The 14133-nt window shown below is 34.1% G+C and overlaps 1 pseudogene; it reads left to right on the top strand.

Annotated features, from left to right (window-relative positions):
- Window positions 1-7809: 7809 nt before the first annotated feature.
- LOC135616350 (cinnamoyl-CoA reductase 1-like) lies at window positions 7810-11563 on the top strand (annotated as a pseudogene).
- The last annotated feature ends 2570 nt before the right edge of the window (window positions 11564-14133 follow it).

Here is a 14133-nt window from a genome sequence, read left to right as displayed (position 1 = left end):
TTGGAGTTTGGAAAAAATCATGACACTTTGGTTGGTTTCGTCGTCTCTGATTATGCTATGGATCTTGATAAATGAAGATCTTTGACAAGCTATGTTTTTTGCGTTGGCGATTATGCAGTTATTTGGAAAGCTTCCTTACAACTTGTCGTGGCTTTATCTACTATAGAGGCAGAATATATGATAGTAAAGAGGTGATCAAAGAAGTTTTATGGTTAAGAGGTTTGTTCGACGAATAATGTCTACGTCAAGGTGTTACTACAATTTACTGTGATAGTCAAAGTGCTATTCATTTGACTAAAGACCAGATGTATCATGAGATGACGAAACACATCGATGTGAAGTTTCATTTTATTTGAGATACCACTGCTGAGGGAAAGGTTCTTGTTCAGAAAATTCATACGAAGGACAATCCAGCTGATATGCTTACGAAGCCTCTTCTGGTTTATATGTTCAAGTAGTGCTTGGACTTGGTTGGTGTTCATTATTGGTGATTGCACGTTGGGGCTTTTGTGAAGAAGGTGGAGCAAGTTTGGTTAATTATCAATGTTGGGACATGCTAAGGTGGAGATTTGTTAGTTTGACAAGTCCCACATAGTCCCACATCGGGAAAATCAAGCTTATTATCTCCTATTACAATTATAAATAAGGGTATGGACTTTGAAGCCAGATGCACCATAAGAAAAACCTAATTATTTATTTTACGTTTAATTTTTATTGAGTCCATACTTAGTGAAAATAGTTTGGGCTTATAGTTTAGGTTTTTCTTATTTAGTAATTTTAGGTATTTTATGATTAGAAATATTTTTCTAAGGTATTTATAATTATCCCTTTTATAGTAAAGTTTTGCTCCTCCTTCGTCCTTATCTTTTTTATTTTTTTATTTTATTATTTTTATTGGATTGTGAAATTATCCTTTGTTAAATTTTTTGGACATGTTGGTCAACAAAATAATACTCTCTAAGTGAAAAAGATAGGAAAGTTACTATTGGTCTTCATTAGCAGTCAGAATGAACAAGACTTTTTACCTCTGTGTTGTGACCCACCAGAAACATGGCACCATCTCTTTATCTCTTTGGGGGTACTACAAGACAAATCACTTGTGCTTGGTCTCAGTCATCAAAAGTGTACACATATACCGTAATGGAATGACTCTTATATTGGTCGTATTAAAACTTATTTGGGAGGACCATCACTCAATCTTCACCCGATTCTTCGGAATATACATGCACACATTTTGTGAAAGAAAACAGGGTAAGATCTCCATTTATTCTAAATCATAATTTATAATATTATAATATATTATAATTGTTCTATATGCTGGGGTTTGGAATCAATATAGGTTCCTTTTCAAATTCGTCTTAATTGAGGTATTAAGATTACTTTAATACTTAAATAAGAATTTAGAAGATTTGATCGAGTGTCAAAATTAAAAAAGTGTATTAAGTCTATAAAGTGATAGGTGACTATTGTATTAAGGTTATGGTAAGTGTCAGAAATAATTATATATATAATTTAAGCATCAATGGGTTGTGAAATCATGCCTCAAACCTCAAGACTATGGTTATAAAATAATAACTTTGTTGCTATCTCATTAAAGCTGTCTTATAACTTAATCTCATGGGATCGATTCAATATCCTCATTAGTGTATGTCATTAACCCTATAGGATCAGATCCTGTCGATTAGATTGATGTAATATCATATGCTCATATCTAATAGATTTTATATTATTTTTTAAGACAAATAAAACTTTGCATGAGAGGCTTGAGACAGATTATCCAAAATATTATAAGGATAATTTATCAAATAGTGCCCCACCTATTTCTTTTTTTTCTTTTTTTTTCCACTATTAGTTTTTATTACATGATGCCCCTTTTTTACTATTTGAACGAAACTATGTAAAATTCATATATTTTTTTATTATTAAAATAATATAATTCTTTTTTTTTTAATGAATATCTTTTTTCCTCCTCCTCTTCTAACCCCACCCCTAAGTCTGCTCCTCCTCATTCTCTCTCTTCATATTATCTTCCTCCCTTTCGTTATTCTCCCCTCAGGCTCCTCCCAATCCACCTTTATCAGCTCTGTCCCCCCTTTCACCTCCATTATCTCCTTCCTCTCCCCTTTGGCCTTCTCCTCCACCTTCCCTTTTGTCTCCCCCTCCACCTCCATTATCTCCTTCTCCCACTCTTCCACCTCCTTCCTCTCTCCTTTGGTCTTCTCCTCCACCTTCCCTTTTATCGCCTTATCCACCTATCATTCCTCCTCCTTAGTTTCCTCCTTTTTTTTTTTTTTTCGCCTCTTCCTCTGCCACCTTCTCTCTCCCTATCCTTTCTCCTCCTTTTTTTTGTCACCTCCTCTTTGCATCCCTCCTTTGACTTCTTCTACTTCACCATTGCTCCTTCCCTCCCCTCCCCTCCCCGCCTCCTCTTCCTTCATATAATATATCTAGAAAAATTATTATAGTTGAGTTACAATCATTTAAAAAATATAGTAAAAAATATATTAATTTTTACATAAAAATATCCTATATTCATCATAAAACTAAAAAATTATCTTAAAAATATATTAATTTTAGTATAAATTTATCTTAGATTTCTTTGAAAAGTCATTACACTTGAGTTACAATCAGGTTACAATCATTCACAAAATATATCTAAAAAAATTAATTTTCATATAAAATTATCCTGAATTTATAATAAAATTAATCATAAAATCTTACATTTCTTATTTTTTATTTTCTATATTAGTCTACTTGTACTTGAAATTGAACTAAGTTAAACTCAATCACCTAATCTATTTTAAAATTAATATTTTTTTAATAAATAATTTTAAAATAATCAATTATCAAAACTTTTAGATTTCTACTAAGAATATGATTATAACAAAAATTATACTATTTTTTATTTTACAATAAATTTAGAATAATTTTATATAAAAATTAATATATTTCTTAATAGCATATGTGAATAAGTGTAATTCAAATATAATAGGACTTGTAAGGTAAACTCTGAAGAGGAAGATATGGAGTAGGAGGGAGCAGTGGAGGAGTATAAAACAAAAGATGAAGATGAGAAGGAGCAAGAAAAGGAGGAGGAGAGGTAGGGGAAGAAAGCGGTGGAGGAGGAGATAAAGTGAGAGGAGATAGAGGTGGAGGAGGAAATCACGAGGAAGTAGAGTGGGAGAAGGAGGAGGAGAATGTATAGAGAGAGAAGGCGAAGGAGAAGGAGGAGAAGGAGAAGGAGATGATGGAGTAGGAAGAGAACAGGGAGGAGGTTTGATCCAAATTAGTTTATTGATTTAAATCAATTTAAAATATTTTTAAAAATAAAATTAATATTAATATTTATGATAAAAAAGATATCATATGATAAAAAATAATAATGGAGCGCCATCCTGTAAAAAAAAATAAATAGTGGAAACGCTATTTAAGAAACACTAATTCTTTATGAGACTTCAGATTCATTTATTTTGTCTGGGAGGCTGCCAAAGATGAGCAGATCAAATGCAATGCTGTTCCTCATGCCTTTGTTTGCACCATGATATAAATAAGGAAAGACTTTGGTTCATGGTTCCTTACATTAACACATCAAGTTAAACATAGACATAGCTAAACTACAATCTAAACCAGGGTCCAAGTTGTTGAAGCATTAATTTGTTCCATCTTTATGATAACAGTGTTAACAGCAGCCAAAATTCTCCTTTCTGTATAAATATGATATATCATATATTGTTTTAATCAATGTAATCTTTTTCTTTATATTTCATTTCTATCATGGTATCAGAGCTCTCTTCGTTATCCACTAGCGATGCTCAATATCCCAGGCTCACCCAGTCCAGTTCCAAATCCGAACCATAAATTATGGTTATGCCAGGATCGTCTCATCCTTCAAGCTATTCAAGCCTCGGTTGTTGGATCCCTCGCCCTACTCATTTCTTCATGTGACACTGCTATCGAAGTTTGATATAAGTTAGCAAATCACCCTGACCAATCGTTCTCGCACTCGCATGCTTAGTCTCCTATCCAATCTCATGAAGATAAAACAAGAGGGAAGTATTATTACTGATTATCTACACAACATAAGGATTATCATCGATAACTTGGCCTTGATATGTCATTCTCTTAGTGATGAAGAAGTTACTGTCTATATTCTCAACGGCCTAGGTGATGAGTACAATGAATTGACAGCAGCAATATGGGCACGTGATTCACTAGTGCCCTTTGAAGAACTCTATGACAAGTTGACTAACTATGAGATATATCTCAAGCATGAGGATAAGTTGCCAAGACCATCCATCACAGCTCAAGTCAGTCAAAAATCTAAGAAGAAGAGCAACCGGTATAGCAAAACTATCAATAAAGGTTTGGCTAGCATGCCTCTTGAACTTGTGGGCTCCAAACAAACCTCCCATCCTCAACCTCCGAAACATTTCAATTACAACCATCAAGGCGACTACTTCAATTATCATCAATCCTGGTGTCATGATCACACAAATCAACAAAGAGTAGTCTGCCAGCTATGTGACAAAGTTGGCAACTCTACAAAAGTCTGTAGAACTCGACCCAGACTTCCTCTTCCGTCGTATTGGCCTTAAGCAAATCTCACAGCTACTCCGACTACTGGTCATCAAAATTGGATTGTGGACTCTAGCGCATCTCATCACATCACCTCTTATTTACAAAACTTGTCCATCCATAATGACTATGGTAGAAACGAAAACATCATCATCGGTGACGGTAACAGACTCCCATACTGGTTCCACAATGCTTAATTCAGATAGCACTTCATTTACGCTAGATGATGTTTTGTGTACACCCCACATCAATCGAAACCTCATCTCTGTTTCTCAATTCTACAAACAGAATCATACATCAATTGAATTCTTTTCTAACTCCTTTCTTGTCAAGGATTTGAGCACAGGGGCATCCTTGGTCCGATACCAGAGTAAAGACAACATTTACAAGTGATCATCAAATCCACAAATCACCCAGCCTACTGCCTACTTTTCGGTCACAGCTTTAACTGATGTGTGATATCATCGTCTTGGTCATCCCTTAACTTTTATTCAGCAAAAATTGCTTTCCCGTTATTCTCTTCCTATGCTTATAACCAATAATATCATAACTCATTGTGATACTTGTTTAAGTAATAAAAGTCATAGACTTCCCTTTAGAAAATCCTTCATATCTTGCTCTAAACCCCTTTAGAAAATCCTTCAATCACTTCCTTTGACAAATTCAGATTTTATGTTATTTTCGTAGACTATTTCACCAAATACACATAGTTATACCCTCTTCACCATAAATCTGAAGTTTCAATAGTCTTTACTAACTTTCGAAGATTGGTTGAGAACTTTTTTTAGCCTAAAATTAAAACTGTTTACTCTGATGGTGGTGATGAATATCAAGCCCTCACATCTTGCCTATCTGCTTGTGGTATACAACACATCAAGTCACCTCCACACACTTCTCAACTCGTCGGTTCTACTGAACGCAAACATCGACATATAGCTGAAACTGATCTCACACTCCTACACCAAGCCTCTATGCCACTAATTTTTTGGACTGCAACATTTCAGGCTGTTGTCTATCTCATTAATCATATGCTCACTCCCGTCTTTAAGTATAAGTCATCATTTGAAAATTTATTTTATAAATCCCCAAACCTTCAAAAACTTAGTGTTTGGATGTTTATGTTATCCATGGCTCCATCCGCCTCACATAAATTAACATCAAAATCTAAACCTTGTATTTTCATTGGATACTCCCTTGACCATAATACCTTTCGATGCTATGAACCCCAATCTCGAAAAGTCTTTATGTCCCATCATGTTATTTTTATAGAGACTACCTTTCCGTTTCACAACCCTGAGTCTCCTGTTGTGCGACCTACTCCATCACGTATACATCACTAGAGTATGCCATCAATCACATCAACTGAGTCTTCCATAATATCATCCAGTCCTTCTCGATCCACATTCTCTCCTCTCGGTGCAACAGCTCCTCACCCCCTCCATTGTGCCTCTCCCTTCTTCACGAGGTTCCCCTACGACTGAAGGTATTCCCTTGGAATCACAATCACTATCTTTATCCTCTTTTGGGACCAATGACACTAAAGTCTCTCAGCCTATCCTAATCTGTGCCCCTCCACTGCCCATACCTATAACATACTCTATTGCTCCTGGACATCTAATGACAACACACTCCAAAAGTGGTGTCTTTAAACCATGACAAATCCTTGACCTACATACCATCACAATATCCTCGTTAGAGACCATTGATTCTACCATAATTATTTAAGCCCAAAAATATCCATACTAGCGTAAAACCATGTGTGAAGAATATGATGTACTCCTCCATAATTCTACATGGACCCTTGTACCCTCTCATCCCACACAAAACATCATCAGGTGTAAGTGGGTCTTTCGAATTAAGCGGAACCCAGATAGATTTGTGGCCAGATATAAAGTACGTCTAGTGGCCAAAGGGTTTCATCAACGACCTGGTGTTGACTTCACAAAGACATTCAGTCCTATTGTTAAACCCACAATAATCCGACTTATTCTGAGTTTGGCCATCTCAAAAGGTTGGCATTTATATCAACTCGACGTTAACAATGTCTTTCTATATAGGACCCTAACTGACGATGTCTTAATGCAGCAGCCTCCTAACTTCATCCACTCTCAATATCCAAAGCATGTTTGTAAACTACAAAAAGTTATTTATGGACTTCGTCAGGCTCCAAGAGCTTGGTACACCGAACTTGGCTCGTTTTTGGCATCAATTGGCTTCAACTCTAAGTCTGATACCTCCTTATTTCTTCATCACCAAAGTGAGAATATATTATATCTTCTAGTATATGTGAATGATATTATTGTCACAGGCAATAATCCTATAGAAATCAAGGCATTCCTCAAGCATTTAGTAGATCGATTCTCCCTTAAATATCTAGGAACGTTGAACTATTTTTTGGGAGTAGAAGTAACATACACATCTTCCGGGCTCTTCCTATCATAATGAAAGTATATTCAAGATCTATTATCTAAAACGAACATTAAGATGCAAAGGCAGTTATAACACCTTTGTTTATTGGCGAGTTGCTCAAACTATGTGATGGAAGCCCTACTATAAACCCAACTCAATACCATCAATTCTTTGACTCCTTATAGTACTTATCTCTCACTCATCTAGATATTTCATTTGCGATCAATAAATTATCCCAATTCATGCATCGAACATCTACTATGCATTGGTCTGCAATCAAACGAATATTACGATATCTTCACGGGAGTATCAATCATGACCTCTTTTTTCGCAAACACTCCCCCTACATCTCTATGTCTTTGTTGATGTTGATTGGATAGGAAATTTTGATGGCAGAACATCCATATCGGGGTATATTCTCTTCCTTGGACCTAATCTAATAAGTTGGAGTTCCAAGAAGTAAAAGACAATTGCACGTTCTACAATTGAAGCTGAATACCGTGTCATTGCCACCGCTGCTATAGAACTCAATTGGGTCATGAATCTCCTCAAGGAACTTGGCATTAACATCAACTCTACTCCTACAATATATTGTGATAATGTCGGAGCCACTTATCTATGCGTCAATCCGGTATTCCACTCATGCGACACATCGCCATCGACTTTCACTTTTTGCGAGAACAAGTTGTCAGACATCAACTACGTGTTTCTCACGTACATACAGCTGATCAACTAACGGGATCCCTCACGAAGCCTTTCACCTGCAAATCGCTTTCATCACATCAGTCCAAGATCGACGTCACAGAAGTACCATCTTACGGGGGCATGATCAGAAGCATTGATGGTTGCCAGGGCGTCTTCCACACTGCTTCTGCCATCAAAGATGATCCCGTATGATCCGGATGTCGAACTCTTCATCCATCTCTTCGCTTCATGCTTGCCTGTTACTGCAACTTGAATGAATGATCAGAAGCAAATGGTGGAGCCAGCTGTTTCGGGAACCAGGTACGTCATCGAGGCAGCGGCCGATGCCGGCATCGTCCGCGTGTGGTGTTTACCTCCTCCATCGGTGCAGTCGCAATGGACTCACCCGAATGGCTCCATAAAATTAATTTAAATAATTAAAAGTAGATGTAAAATTAATTTACATCTAATTATAACTATTTAAATTAATTTAAAATTAATTTAAATAGTTAGAATTAGATGTAATAAAAAGATTTAAACTAAGATAAATGTACGGGTGGCGCGTGGATGAGGATGAGGAGGTTTATTGGGCTATGGATGACTTATAATTTATCCTTTTGCTACTATAAATACATAGTTCTTTGGAAGGTATTACAGATTGAAAGTATTTTTTGTTTCTTCTGTTTTCTTCTTCTTTTTCTCTTTAAAGTTGTGGTCAAATAAGTGTTGTCTTTGAGCTTAGTTAAAAAAGACTAGTAGGAGTACTTTAATTGAAAAAGAAGGGGAGACTAGTAAATCCAAAAAAAAAAGAAAAAGAAAAAAAGATAATATGTGGAGTAATTGTTTCTAATCAACTTTTTCGAAGGTGAGAATTATTAGTTTTCAATCATTGAAATGAAAATTTTATTTATTTTATAACGATTATGAAATTTGATAAAAGAATATATTTTTAAATATGATCTATAAGATTTTAATATTCGTGAAGATAAAAAAAATAAAATGAATGAGAATATATAGAAATATGCAAGCGTTCTCAATATACTATAATAAATAATAGAATGCAAGAGCTCTCAATATACTATAATAAATAATAGATGAATACCTATTTCTTCAAATTATGCTATAATAAGAGCTCTTAATATGCTATAGATATTAATAGATACTTGAAAAATATTAAAATATATGTTTAAAGGTATAAACAAGGTAAAACTTTTAAAACCTTATGTTCTTTAATATAAATTCAAAACTCTTAGGGAAAGATTTTAAATCTATTACTGATTTTGTTTCAAAAGTCTTTTCTGTGAGCCAAACGAGATTTTATGGTTAAAACTTAAAAAATCAAATAGTAGTAGAAATTTTTTTACCAAATCATCTCTAAAATTTAATATGCTTTCTTTTGTTATAGAAAAAGTTAAAGATATAAATACATTACTTGTTGAAGAATTAATGAGCTTATTTTTAGTTTGTAAATAGAAAATAAATAAATCTTCATATAAAACTTCAAAATATACTCTTCAAATAACAATAGATCGAAAAAAGAATAAAAAATAAAAAAATAGATCTTAAGGGAGAGCTTGAGGTTGATCAAATAAGAGTAGGAACTCCGATAAAGGTGACAAAAAAATCCGTCAATATTTTTATTATAAAAAAATAGACATGTTGAAAAAGATTACTAGTACAAAAATAAAAATTGAAATTTTCCTCTCTACTCTCATTGTAAAAATTATAGCCATCATAAAAAAATTATTGAAACAAAAATCAAGTAAATTATTTAAAAAATAATAGTGAGAAAAGGATGAAGAATATTTTAAATCTATTTGATTTTTAGATAGTTGATGCAGTAATCAAGAATAAACATCATATCACTAAATAGACCTTTAACATATGCTATAAATTAAATATTTTTTTTTATCTTTTTTACCATTATCTTTTCATGATAATTTGCTTGATTTTTGTTCTAATAATCTTTTTCAAGATTAATATTTTTTATAGTAAAAGTAGATAGGAATATTTGAATTTTTATTTTTATACCAATATTTTTTTAATATGTCTATTTTTTTATAATAAAAACATTGATAGATTTTTTTATTACCTTCATTATAGTTTTTCTAATTTTCATTTGATCAATTTTTTTTTTCTTCTTTTGAGTGTTAGATCATCCACGACTTCTATTTTAACCTTTTCCATTTTTGTATTTTTCTTTTGGTCCTTCTTATGATCTATTTTCAATTTGAAAAATATGTTTTGAAATTTTACCTAAATATTTATTTTTTTATTCATAACTAAAAATAATCCATCAACATATAATATACTTATATCTTTAGTGTCTTCTATACCGGTAGAAAGATATAATTCGTAAAACTTTTTCTACTATTGTTTGATCATTTAGGTTTTCACCATAAGACTTAATATGGTTCACAATAAAATAAAAGGACTTTTGAGTAAAAATCAATGATAGATTCAAAATCTTTTATTACAAGAGCTATAAATTTCCATTAAAGAATATGAAGGTTTAAAGTTTTTACCTTGTTTATACCTCCAAACATATTTTTTAATATTTTTAAATTTCTATTGTTGATGTTAATGTAAACATGATTCGAGGAAATAAGGACTTATATATTATTTGTTATAGCATGTAAAGGACTTTTACATCTTTTTATATATTTTTATTCATTTGATTTTTTTGATCTTGAATGATATTGGGATCATTCAGATCATATTTAACACAATTCTTGTGAGATACACAGACTTCTCATTTAACAATCTAAAATTGATAATTTTTATCTTTACCTTTTTTTTTTTTAATAAGGACTTACCTTTGCATTTATTGGTCTCTCCTTTTTTTTAATCAACATATTTTTATTGATCTTCTTAATATTTGGTTTTGATATTATATTTGTTAACTTTTTTTTTTGTACAAGTTCAAGGAGAAGATAATAAAAAGAAAGAAAGAAGATTAACTCATCCAAAGCACGTATTTATAGTAACCAAAAAGATAAAAGTATTAAGTTATTTAGCCTAACAACCCAACTCAGGCTTAACACAAAACTCATCCTAGTCAATTTGGATATATTCATCGTCTATCTAAATCTTCAACTTCTTATCTGTATCAAATTGCTCCAATACTGATGACAACTAAATTTGTTTTAGATTATATTTTATTAGTATGTACCTGATGTTGGCGCACGCACAACCGGTACTGCTATGCGAAACCGGCGGCAGAGCGGGAAGCCTCGACAGACGGCGGTGGAGAGAGGGATCGAGCTGGCGGTGGTGATCCCGGTGCTGGTTCTGGGGCCGCTGCTGCAGCCGACGCTGAACGCCAGCGCCATGCACGTAATGAAGTATCTGGACTACTCGGCCAGGAAGCACGCGAACGCAGTGCAGGGGTACGCCGACGTGCTGGACGTCGCGGAAGCCCACGCGCTAGTGTACGAGGAGGCGGAAGGCGCCGCCGGGAAGCGCTTTCTCTGCTCCGATCGAGTGCTCCACCGAGAGGACCTGGTCCGCATCCTCGCCGGGCTCTTCCCCCAGTATCCGGTGCCCGACGAGTAGGCCAATCTTTCTCTCTCTGCGCGGTTGATGGTGTGTCTGTCGCATATATGTTTGATGCTTAGTGTTGATGGTGGCTTGCGACGGTGCAGGTGCTCAAACGAGCTCGAATCCATCCCCGCAAACAGCCATACAAGTTCTCGAACCAAAGGCTGAAGGAGCTCGGCGTGGGGTTCATGCCGGTGAGTCGCAGTCTCTTCGACACCGTGAAGAGCAGAGTCTCCAAGAGAAGGGTGATCTCCCCAGTAGCTTCTACAGCTGGATTACTGAGGTTAGGCCTGGACCTGAAGGAAGCCCAATGATCAAATGTATTGGGTCCAGTTTTGACTGCTTCGGTTCATAGCATTAGGCCGAGGCGTAATTGATGTATTGGGTCCACATATTGGGAACCAATATTTTGTGGGCTTAACATAAGAATTAGAAGGGAAAGATAGAATTTAGTGAACTACTGTTTCTTAGTCATCTATGCCACGAATAACTAAGCTCCCTTGATATCTCTCATCTTCAAAGAATTAAAAGACATGGCTGATTTATATACTTTTAAGGAATTGTACAAAAGTTAGAACAATGCAATATACCTGTAATGAGGTAGTAATTAAGTACTATATTATTCAAGGTTATGAATATCATACCTTATTGATATACCAATTAGTTATCAGTACGATATGTACTGAGCTGTACTGAGCATATCAACATACGATATATCGACATCAAGATGTATTGATATATCGCTTGTATCTAGCGGTACATTATAGTATTACAAACTATAGTATTATTAAGAGTTAGGTTGTTGATATTAAAATTTTTAAAATTTTTGTTTGTAATTCTTCGTAGAGTTTGTAAGTTTTCTTTTTTTTTTGGGCGCACGCTGGAACTTCATGGTGACCATATGGTTAAATCCAACTTTCTCGTATTTCTTTTCCTAATTGTTTCTTCGAATCTCTTTTTGTTTATATTCATTTTGGAAAGATGAACAAAGGTTGAGATAGGATGAATGTTGCTTTTCTCCTAAATGGGAAAATATAGGGTATTTATTACTTTTGTGTTTGAATTTTTTCTATCAAGAAATTTATCAATTTTAATTCTTTTGAAACAAAATCACTTATATATATATATTATAAAGCAAATTATGATTTCAAATATGTAGATTGGGAGTTTGTATCTTCAAAATTTGACAAGTCTCATGCTGACAGACTGAATCCTAATAGTTAGAAGTAATTATTTTTGAAAAATATTGCTCACAAAGTATGCATATTGTTTGAAAGTTTGCAGCCAAAAATATGTTTTAGACATGGAGAATATTTTAGAAGCTTTTTTGAAGAATAATTTCTTATGCAATAAAAGTCTTTTCTTTCCCCCATGAAGCATCTACTTTCATCTATAATTAATCTGGCGACAAAGCTAAGGTTAATCAACACACATGAGTTCAAGAAGATGTTTAAGAAATATTCATGCATCATATGAACATTGAAAATTGATTAAAGAAAAAAATCCATAATTTAACTATTTAATCTTTTAAATTATATTGGTCAATGCAACGACAGGAGAGACAAATCAAAAGCACATTTATATATATCTTCATCCAAATCTAAGATGGATCTCTCTCTCTCTCTCTCTCTCTCTCTCTCTCTCTTTCTCTAGCTGGATTTTTTATAGTATTCTCATGGTCACTCAGCCCATCAGACTCATACCGTGTCATATGAGTGGGTGATCCTCATGTCCTTGGTTGAAAACCTCTCTGGAGTTGTTCAAAGGTTTATCCAACTTTCGATAACTCGAGAATTATTCTTTTTTGGTGTTGGAGTCGGTAAATATATTTTATTTTTATTTTTGAAGCCAACATTCTTGAACGATAATAAATTCAAGTATGGGAATTATTCTACAAGTATTCATACATGGATAAAATGAGAAAATAGATTGAGCACTCTCGGGATTTTCTCTAATAATATTTGAGAGAGTGTTTGAAAAGATTCGAAACATTATTTGATATTTATGCAAGAAGAGAATTTATGCTTGAATTGGAATTATCATTTTACTCTTCATCAAAAATTTGTATTTCCTTATGTGGATGGATATAGGTAAAGTATCGAACACATAAATATTATGTTCACTTGTATGAATTTTTAGACGCTGATTTTTTTTGGTTTGTTCTCTTGATATTAAGATCTTCTCCCCCCCCCACACGTATATATATATGATTGCAATCTCATTGTTATTTTAACTATGGATTTCTATCCATAAAGAATCTGTCTATTTGGAGTACAATCTACTACGTAAATAAGACAGACTATTTTCATGTTTGATTTCTCTTTCTTTTTCCTTTTGCTTCTGATCTCTTCTAGTGTGAAAACCTAATGCTGGCACGTCGTTGTAACACTTGTAAGATCACCAACCAAAGTTTCGATTTGTGTAGTATCCTTTACCATATCTTATGTTACGTCTCTCCGATTTGTTCTTTTGACAACCATATATGTATTTTAGATTCCAATGCAACTTCGACATTGCTTGTGCCTTTATATTTTGTGCTTTCTTTTCAAAAGCGACCAAAAGAGAGAGAAAAGAAATTGGTGATAAGTCTCATGCACTTGACACCAATACCTTATGTTTATCCAAAAAAAAAGTGCCCATAATAATTTAGTTTAATTTAGACCACATAGCAGTGGCTTTTCCACGCATGACTCAAAAGAGAAGAGACGCCACAGCTTTCTTTCTTTCTGTCTCTCTCTCTCTCTCTCTCTCTCTCTCTAGAGGATGATGTCATTTGGATGGAGCAAGTTGATGGAGAGAACAAGCTGATCCCGGAAACTTTAGAGAGGCACGAGGATTAATCTAATCCCTACTTCCAAGAACACACTTATGACGCCCACCAAACTTAACGAGGACCACTGTGGAACATCGCAACATGATGGCCTC

The sequence above is a fragment of the Musa acuminata genome, chromosome BXJ2-7 (genome assembly GCF_036884655.1).
Source record: "Musa acuminata AAA Group cultivar baxijiao chromosome BXJ2-7, Cavendish_Baxijiao_AAA, whole genome shotgun sequence".
Lineage (NCBI taxonomy): Eukaryota > Viridiplantae > Streptophyta > Magnoliopsida > Zingiberales > Musaceae > Musa > Musa acuminata.
This window is presented reverse-complemented; position numbering and strand designations above follow the sequence as displayed.